Source organism: Oreochromis niloticus, linkage group LG4 (assembly GCF_001858045.2).
Source record: "Oreochromis niloticus isolate F11D_XX linkage group LG4, O_niloticus_UMD_NMBU, whole genome shotgun sequence".
Lineage (NCBI taxonomy): Eukaryota > Metazoa > Chordata > Actinopteri > Cichliformes > Cichlidae > Oreochromis > Oreochromis niloticus.
The window spans coordinates 12,553,340-12,563,536 of record NC_031969.2 but is presented as its reverse complement, the minus strand read 5'-3'; positions in this window follow the sequence as shown (position 1 = coordinate 12,563,536).

The following is a 10,197-nucleotide window of genomic DNA, read 5'->3' as shown; positions in this document are numbered from 1 at the left end:
CGAGTGTACTGGACAGGCCCATTACGAAGATTTGCCTTCTGCAGGAATTGGACTGACGTAATCAACTGCAGAGACTGAAGTTTGTGTACTTTGGCTCCACAAGTTTAATTTGGTAATTGTGTAATAGAGTCACAATTAGGGGCCGGTATGTGGGAGCCAAGTTAAGATAGTTCATATGTTTAGTATTTATATTTCGCTGTTGTTAAGCTTGTTTGTGTAATTAATAATTTAGGAAGTAAATGCATGTTTATGGTGGAACTAAAATTATTTTATTGCTGTGTTGGTTTGGTTACGTAGTATCATGAATACATGTGCCTTAAAGACTCGTGTTTATAGTAAAATCCGGGCTTCACAGCTGTATGCAAATTAGCGCATGCGGTGCAGGAGGGGGGAGAGAGAAAAAGAGTTAATACGGTATAAGCTATACGCGGCAGCATGGCAGAACAGAGCCACACGGTTTTCCTATCGTAGTAGGTTATTTTGTTGAGGAAGTTTTGAAGTTAAACCTGACCACTCCTGTAAGATGCAAACTGTGGAATAAATTTTTGTTACATCTTTTTACATCGGAGTCCCGTGGAGTTCTTTTCTTCTTCAAACTGACCTACGCGAGTGAAGCACGGGAAAACTGGTCTCACGGCTTGTACAACTGTTAAGCAGCCAATCAAGTTTGCCTGGATGTGCTGAGAGGGCTCAAAGTAGTTTCTCATGGGACGAAAGCGAGAATGAGTTAGGAGGGGCTGGTCAGACGTGTCAATGGAGCTTCCGTAGTTGGTCACGCCGAGGGGATTCTCATAGTGAAACACCAAGTGAAGTTAGAAAAAGCATGTTAACTTTGACACACTAACATCTAGTTTAAGGTGTAAGAAGTAAATGCATCACAGAAGCTAAAAAAGGAGATGCTTCTCCCCACATTTGATCAAATAAAGTACAAGTGATTTGCATAAGGTTGATTCATAATACAAAAAAGGAATTCCATGAGATGGTTCACAACATTTAGGCAAGACTAGAATGGAACCTCAACTCTTAAAGTTCACTTCCTGTCTGTGTGGTGATTGTATTAGTATTACCTGAGCTAATGTCGATGCTGTAAAATCACAGTGACTGAAAAAGTACACATTTGGGGAAATTCTGCTGTAACTTTACATATTGTTAAGTTTTCTGTCTTTTCTTTGAAAAAAGAAAAACAGATAAGTTATAAACTTGTTGATATGTTGATAAGTAATTCACAAAGACATATGTTAAAAGGGTGAGTTTAACAGTCAAGGTACGGTCCTCTATACAGCCTGCACACACTTTGTCATAGATGTAAGAGGACTGATAAAAGAAGGTGTAATAGTAAATAAAAACAATAATGTTAATTAAGTCATTTGGTTTATTCTAAATTAGAAAATTACTTTTTGTCCACCATTTGTGTGTCTAACAGTTTCACTTCCAGGTGACTGTTGTTGTAATTTCGCGATGCATACATAAAACTGAATTGAAACTTCTTCTGTACAGATTACTAAGGGGTCCACTCATACAGGCAGTGTGCAATCATACAAAAGAACAACTTAAATTTCACCATAACCCTTACTGGGGAAAAGGCAGTTTAAGATTTAAAAGACATAGATTTTAAAGTAATTGTTGTACATTACTTTAAAATCAGTATTATTGACTTTAAGATCACAACCTGATTTAAAACAGAATCTAGTATAAAAATTCTTGCCTCTAGAAATAGCTATAAGATATTAAGAGAATATGGCAAATGAGATCACAGGATGAAAAAAAAGTACTTTAAAATGAGATCTTGTTTCATTGGAGCAGTAAAGTACCACAACAATAAGTGCACCTATGAAAGAGCATCACCGCTATGGAGTTTTCATGTTTTGCATGCAGAGTCAAGGCTGCTAGTCTCCTCTTGAAATTTTCTCATTTAAACATTGATGACTTAGAACCTGAAAGGTTAGCAGCACTAAAACTTAAACTTACTGAATCAGTCAATTATTTCTGTGTCAAACAAACAATATACTAATTCTTTATACAAACAGGTAAATGTTAGGAAGATATTAAAAACCAACAAAAAAAAACATATATACCTTTAAAAAACTAAAAATTCCCCTCTTGCCCCTGTGGGCAGTCTTATCCTTCAAGCTCAGGTCCTCTATCAGAGGCCTGGGAGCTTGAGGGTCCTGCGCAGATCTCCAAAGTAATTCCTCTACTGGAGTTACTCGCCTAGCTTGGGAGTCACTGCACCTAGTGCTCCGATTACCACTGGGACCACTGTTACCTTCACCCTCCACATCTTCTTGAGCTCTTCCCTGAGCCCTTGGTATTTCTCAAGCTTCTTGTGTTCCTTCTTCCTCATGTTGCTGTCATTCGGAACTGCTACATCTATCACTACAGTCGTGTTCTCCTGTTTGTCTACCACCACTATGTCCGGTTGGTTAGCCAACACCATTTTGTCCGTCTGTATCTGGAAGTCCCACAGGATCTTAGCTCGGTCATTCTTCACCACCCTGGAGGGTACCTGATCACGGGCAGGGCGTAGGTCTGGATAGCCCGGATCTTGTTCTTACCATCCAGCTGACTCCTCAGGACTTGCCTGACCCTCTGCAGGTTCTTGGTGGTTGCAGCTTTTCTAGCAGTTCCCGTTTGCCTGTGGGATCCCCAGGTATTTGTAGCTGTCTATCACACCAGGCAAGATCCCAGGTGCAAAATACCAAGGGCTCAAGGAAGAGTTTGAGAAGATGTGAAGGGTGAAGGTAACAGTGGTCTCAGTGGTAATCGAAGCACTACGTGTGGTGACTCCCAGGCTAGGCGAGTGTCTCCAGCAGATCCCAGGAACAACATCGGAGATCTCTGTCAATAAACATATATATATGTACCGTATTTTCACGACCATAAGACGCACCGTACTAAAAGGCGCAGTCTCAGTTATGTGTGTGATTACTGTATTTAACACACACATAAGGCGCACCTGATTATAGGGCGCATATAAGTGTGCGTATTTAAAAATAAAGCGGGAGCAAAACTGACTTTGGTACTCACATTTTTATTACCGGTAATCGTCATCAGTCAAACCCATCGAAGTCCTCATCCTCTGTGTCTGAATTGAACAGCTGCGCTAAATATCCATCAAACATTCCAGGTTCACTTTCTTCACTGTCAGAGTCACTTTCCGTGCCGTGCGGCTCCTCGGAAATGATGCCGGCTTTTGCGAAAGCTCGAACAACAGTGCCAGCAGACATGTTAGCCCAAGCATCTACAATCCATTCGCAAATTGTGGCGTAACTCGCCCGGCGCTGCCTTCCACTCTTAGTGAAACTGTGGTCTCCATTGGTCATCCATCGCTCCCACGCCGCTCGCAGCCTGACTTTGAATGGCCAGTTCACACCGATGTCCAGCGGTTGGAGTTCCTTTGTCAGGCCTGCCGGAATGACAGCAAGCTCACAGTTCATTTGCTTCACTTGTTTTTTCACATCGGCTGTGATATGGGCACGCATAGAGTCACAGATCAACAGCGATGGTGATGCGTGGAAAAAACCACCTGGTCTCCTTACATACACCTCCCTCAGCCACTCTTTCATCATTTCCTCATCCATCCAGCCCTTTTCATTTGCCTTAATGATGATTCCTGCTGGAAACTTCTCTTTAGGCAAAGTCTTTCGCTTAAAAATCACTATAGGCGGCAGTTTCTGTCCATTAGCATGGCAGCCAAGCACAACAGTAAAAGAAGACTTTTCGTGCCCCGTTGTGCGTATCACTACCGTGCTGGTCCCCTTCTTCTCCACAGTGTGACTCACCGGGATGTCGAAAGTGAGCGGCACCTCGTCCATGTTAGTGATGTGGCTGGGGTGGATGTGTTTGTCGGCGATGTGTTTGCTGCAGTAGGAGCGGAAGATGGCCAGCTTTTCATTATAATCTGCTGGAAGTTGCTGCGCTACCATAGTCCTGGTCCGGATGGAAAAATGGCACTGTTTCATAAAACGAAAGCACCAAGACGGACCTCCTTGGAAATGTTCAATTTTCATTTCTTCTGCTAGCGAAACTGCTTTTAGCCGAATGGTGACCGTCGAAACGCTTCTCCCGCTCGTTCTTTGCTCGATGATCCACCGCTCGAGTCTTTCCTCCAACTCGGGCCACCTCGCCTTATGTCCGCGGAAACTCAGCTGCGTTTTCTTGACCTGCCGGAGCTTGTTTTCCAGCTTTCTCCACTTGCGAACCATCGATTCATTAATCTTAAATTCTCTCTCGGCTGCTCGATTTCCATGTTCCTCCGCGTAGCTGATGGCCTTCAGTTTAAACTGTGCTTCGTAAGCGTGTCTCTTTGCCATTTTCAGGGTTGTTAAAACAACGATGTTCTGCATAACGCACATACCTGTTCTTTTATACAGGTATGTGCGATTGTATATACCGGTACAGTCAACGCCCACACTTCACCCTTTAGTGTTCTCATGGTGTTCTCTACTACGTCCTCCTTACAACACACACAGGGCGCACTGCACTATAGGGCGCGCTGCACTTTTTGAAGAAAATCTAAGACTTTTATGTGCGCCTTATGGTCGTGAAAATACGGTATATATGTATATATATACATACACACACACATATATATATGAAAATTCCCTTCTGGCCCCTGCGGACGGTATCTCCATTCGCTCTCGCTTCTCCTTTTCAGGGGCGCAGGGGGCGCTGGAGCCTATCCCAGCTGTCTTAGGGCAAGAGGCAGGGTACATCCTGGGCAAAAGCTCAAAAACTTAAAGTAAAAATTTTCAAGTATCTAAATCCTGCTTCAAATGTTTTTTTGATGCAGTGTTTTACCTCAATACCTCCAGTCTACAGTTTTTGTTCTTCAGCCCATCTGAGAGGATCTTCATTTCCGAGTCTTTAAACTGGGTGTAGTTTAGTTCCAGTTCTCTCAGGTAACAAGGTTTGGATGTGAATGCTGTCACTAACATTTTGCAGATTTCTGCAGCCCTATGACGTCTGTTCATTCTTTTGGCACAGAGGATAAAAAACATTAGATTAGATATAAACATAGATTATACTATCCAAGTTTTAGCAAATGTCCTTCTAATCTAAGAAAACAAGACAGCTGCTGGGAAGAAGAAGCTCTAGTCTGACCACTAGGTATTTTTAGAAGGCTCAATTCAATTTCACTATCTACACCCAGGCCTGGTTACTTCCAGACCTGTTGAATCAAGACTTCCTTTAAATAGAACCCGTCTGACAAAGTAAAGTAGGCTAAAAGATGTCAAAAAGCAACACATCATGCCACGATATCTTAAACTGACCTGAGCTTCTCAAGTTTAGGGCAACCTAGACCAACAGAGAGTACAGAGAATAATGAGTCCTCAAGTATGTCACCACTCAACTCTAGTTCTCTCAGATTTGAGATGACTGATTTGATGGCTGATGCAAAATCTTCCATGTCTCTTGCTGCGAGCCCTGTGCCAGAAAGACTGCAAGATCAAAGGACACAAAATCATAAGAAATCAGTACAAGATGTTACAAAACAATCATATAAATATGATAATTTTACTAACCTTAGAGCTTCTAGTTTACACTGAGAATTTTTCAGTCCATCAGCCAAGGTTTCTGCACGTTTATCCGCCCGATTGCCAAAAGTACTATTCACTATGTGCAGTTCAGTTAACACAGAGTGTGGCATGCAAAGAGCTGAAGAGATAGTTTTATATTCCCAAACACCGACATTTATACCTGAGATTCTGTAGAATTAATAAAAGGACAATTGTTTAAATATCAGATAAAGTTTTTAAAAGCATACATTATTTCTTAACTTAATAGACAATTGTGAACTCATTAAACCCCTTTTCCATCCGCACCCTGACACTGTCCAATATTATGGGATTTCCATAGGGGAGAGGATTTAGTTTTCCCTAATTGAACATTAAAAAAATCTTTCAATTTCATTTTACTTATATAGAGCCAGTTCACAAAAAGATGCCAAATCAAAATAAGCATTAGATGTTTAAAATATTCCCTTTGTGGCACACAAAATGGCAAAGGCACTGATTAGCTAACTGTAACACCTCCTGCAGCATGAACAGAACAATTTTTTAAACAGCTGATTGATGTCAAAATGCCAAATAAATCAGTTAACATGAATGAATGGATTAAAAAGTCCGGTCCTAGGTAAAACTACATAGGACAAGGTATTCAGGAACTGAGCATGAAAGTCACATAGTTGGTATCTGGTTCTGTTCAATAACAATAACTGTAAAAAACAAAACAACAACATAAAATTATAGATAAAGTGCTGTAAACTGCTTAATATTCTTGTATAGAGCACCAACTCACCTTGCTTTTCTGCAGTTTCTCACAGCTGGAAGAAGTCTAATGATACCTTTTCCTGATGGTCTGTATTTCTTGAGATTGAACTCATCCAGAGGTGTGTTTGACATTAGAATCAGGTCAGCCAGAGTTGAACACTCAACAGGAGAGAGCGGTGATTCAGGAAGACAATTTGGTTTCAGATACTTTCGTACTGAATCATGTAGGGAACTGTCTTTCAACTCAGTCAGGCAGTGGACAAGGTTCAGACATCTTTCAGCTGAGCAGTCCAATACATCTAATTCTAATAGACTTGACCGAATTTCCTCAATATTTGCAGAGTGTTCTTCAGTCTGTTGAATCAGACCTTGAAGCAGGTCTTGTGTTGATTCCAGAGACAAGCCAATGAGGAACCTGAGGAACATGTCCAGTTCTCCGGTCGTTCTCAGAGTCGAATTAGCTATTGTAATTTCAATCAATTCGTTCAAAGGTAGATCCACTGGATCACTTTCCAAGATAGACTTGAGCTCTTCATCAGACCCTTTTAGCATGAAATCCTTGAGACTTTCAGAATCGATTTTTTTGTTTGCAAAACTATGATATACAAAGAGAGCAGCAAAATACTCTTGAACTGTCAGATGCACAAAGCAGTAAAGTTTCTTTGTTAGGAACACACTCTCTTCTTTGAATATTGCTGTACACAACCCACAGTAAACTCCAGCTTTCGTTATATCTATGTCATACTTCTTCAGCTCTTCAGCAGTGAATATGATCCGGCCTTTTTCCAGTTGTTCAAAAGCCAACCTGCCTAATTTCAAAATGAACTCTTCATTTGACTTAAAGAGCTCTGCTGTATCAGGCTCTTCCTGGTCACCATATTTTTCATTAGCTATCGTCATCTGAATAAGAAGGAAGTGTGTGTACATCCCAGTAAGAGTTGTGGGTATTTTGGGGTTTCCATCTTTTGTGTTTCCCATTTTACGCATCAAATACTCAAAAACATGTACAGCAATCCAACAGAAGATAGGTATGTGACACATAATGTACAGGCTCCGTGACATTGTTATGTGTTCAATAATATTTTCAGCGACTGCTTCGTCCTCAACTCTCTTTCTGAAGTACTCTATTTTTTGTGGATCATCAAATCCTCTGACCTCGGTCCACTGGTAAACATACTCACGAGGAATGCGTTGAACTGCTCCTGGTCTCGAGGTTATCCAAACAAGTGCAGAGGGAAGAAGATGTTTCCTGATAAGGTTGGTCACCAGAGTGTCCACTGAGGATTCCTTCATAGCATCTGTCAGTCTTTTGGTCGTTTTGAATTTCAGCTGAAGTTGACTTTCATCGAGACCATCAAAGATGAACAAAACTTTACGTTCAGCCAAAGCTCTCGCAACTGCTACGGTTTTAAGCTCTGGATGGAATGTTTTCACAAGGTTCTCAAAGCTAATCTGATCATCTTGGACCAAATTTAGCTCCCTGAATGGAAACATAAAGATGAAATCCAAGTCCTGATTGGCTTTTCCATCTGCCCAGTCAAGGATGAACTTCTTCACAGAGACAGTTTTTCCAATGCCAGCAATTCCCTTTGTCATCACAGTCTGAATTGCTGTCACGTCTTTGTCGTCTTGCACATGTTTAAAGATGTCATTACAGTTGATTCTAATACCCTCAACAGTTTGATTCCTCTCTTTATCTTCAATCTCCCAAATCTCGTGTTGTTTATTGACATGTTCACTCTCTCCTTGTATAATGTGGAGCTGTGTGTAAATTTTATCCAATGATTTTTCATCCATACGAGACTTTTCAGTGCCTTCCAACTCCCACTGACACTTTTGCCTCAGATATTCTTTGTTCTTTTTGATGACCTCCTTGATGACATCTTCTGCTGTAGGTAAAGAGGAAAACCACCAATTTCAACCAAAACATATAATTTTAACGTTAACTTGATCATTTTGACCTTGGTAAAGGATAAAAAGCCGTCAGAACAGCTGGGATAAGTATGTTAAATAAAACCTCAAATCCAAACCCATATTTTATTCACAGTAGAGCATATAAAAAATCATCATCAAATGTTTAAACTATTGTTTGATACATCATTAAATGTTTCATTAATGATGTATCAAATGTTTCAGTTGTTGTAAGGTCTTGATTGCAGGCAACAAAACTCTTCTACTATGAAGCCATGCCACAATGCCTTTATAGATGAGGAAACTGCCAATTCCTTAGGCAATAATACATTTGGTCCCTCTCCTTAATTGGTCAAGAGGATATGGTGTCTATGTTTTCAAAGAATGAATTTAAATTTCTATTCATCTGACCCCAGTTTTCTACTTTGCCTCACTCCATTTTAAATGAATTTTGACCCAGAAGATGAAAAAGTTGTTAGAACATGTTCGCATATGGCTCCGTCTTTGTACAACAGATTTTAACCTGAATTTGAGGATGGAATAGTGAACTATACACATGGACACAAATTCCTTTGGAAGTGTTCTTGATAGCTTACAGTGATTTCCCACTGGAAATCACTGTAAGTGATATTGGAATATTGATATTTATATTGGAAATCCAGTGATTTCCAATATAAATTCTTGCTTTTCTGGAGAAAAACAAGCTGTTCTATTATGAATAAAGTATGGGTTTGTAAAAATATGAAAATCATTGTATTCTGTTTTTAAGTTGTGTATACTTCCTTTCTATCATTTTCAGAGTTCAAGGGGTTGAATATATGGTTACCAAGCCACTGAAATATATACTTTAAATAAAGGTGTCACATACTTTCACATGCTTGTGGCTCAAGTTCTTGGAGGATTCTGTAGAAGGCAGATTTGGATTTTGTAGTAGTCAGTGCATTGTAGAGCTCCCTCATCTGATCCTGGCTCGTCCTGGCAGCTTGGATTTTGTTGTACGTCTCTGGATGGATCAAACCTTGCTGTCTCAATTCATCTGCTATAGGCATCACCAAAGTGATTGTTTGAATGAGTTTAGACCTTTTCTTGTCCAGGTCTGCTGAATATTTCTCAGCTGTAAGAAATATTGTTTGGAACTTTAGAAGCAGAAGAATTAAAGATGTTTTAATGGACATTTCATTATGAGTTAATTGTAAAATTAGAATGATTAACTCACCTTCCTCTTCTATATCAGACAGGCAAAGACTAGCAAAATGCAAAGACAACTGTAAGTATTTTATCTTTTATCTTTATTATATATTTATTTATTTGTCTATGTACAATTAACTTTTTTATTGTCAATCACAAAATAACAATTGTCTCACCCCTGGGCATTAATTTGTAATTTGTCATTTTTTCTAGAGGTTTCTTCTGCATGTCTGCATGAAGTCTCCTCCCTTGTTTCCTTCACTGTGTCCCCCTCCCCCTGAAGAGGCCGTCTTAAGAGGAAGGGAGGATTTTCTTCACTCTCCTCAGTTCTGTTAACACCCCCTTTGTCATATTTCTTGTTGATCTTTTTACACCGCCTATGCGCCGAACACTGGTTCCCCATGATGTTATTTCTTCCCTGTCATCTCAGTCACTTGGTGAATTGGTGTGAGGGTGGACCCAAATGTAGACTTTTAAGGCTGAGTTACTATACAAAAACAAACCTTTATTTGAGCATAGAACACGTCCAATTAAACATTAAACATTTTCCACAAAGCTAAACAGGGGGGGGGAAAACAAACTATGATAAGGAGGTAAGGTAAACTGAGGCTTTAAGTATACTAAAGATACACAGGGATGGGAAAAACAAAAAAAAACACAATCAAGTTGGACAAAGGATGTAACACTAAACAGATAGCACAAGAGACAATGGCAAAGAAAACATAAAAGAAAGTCTGATAATGCAAGAATGTCTAACACTGACACCTAACAGACACGGGGAATATAAGAGGAAAACAACAATATCTGTGATTAAGAATGGAGGACA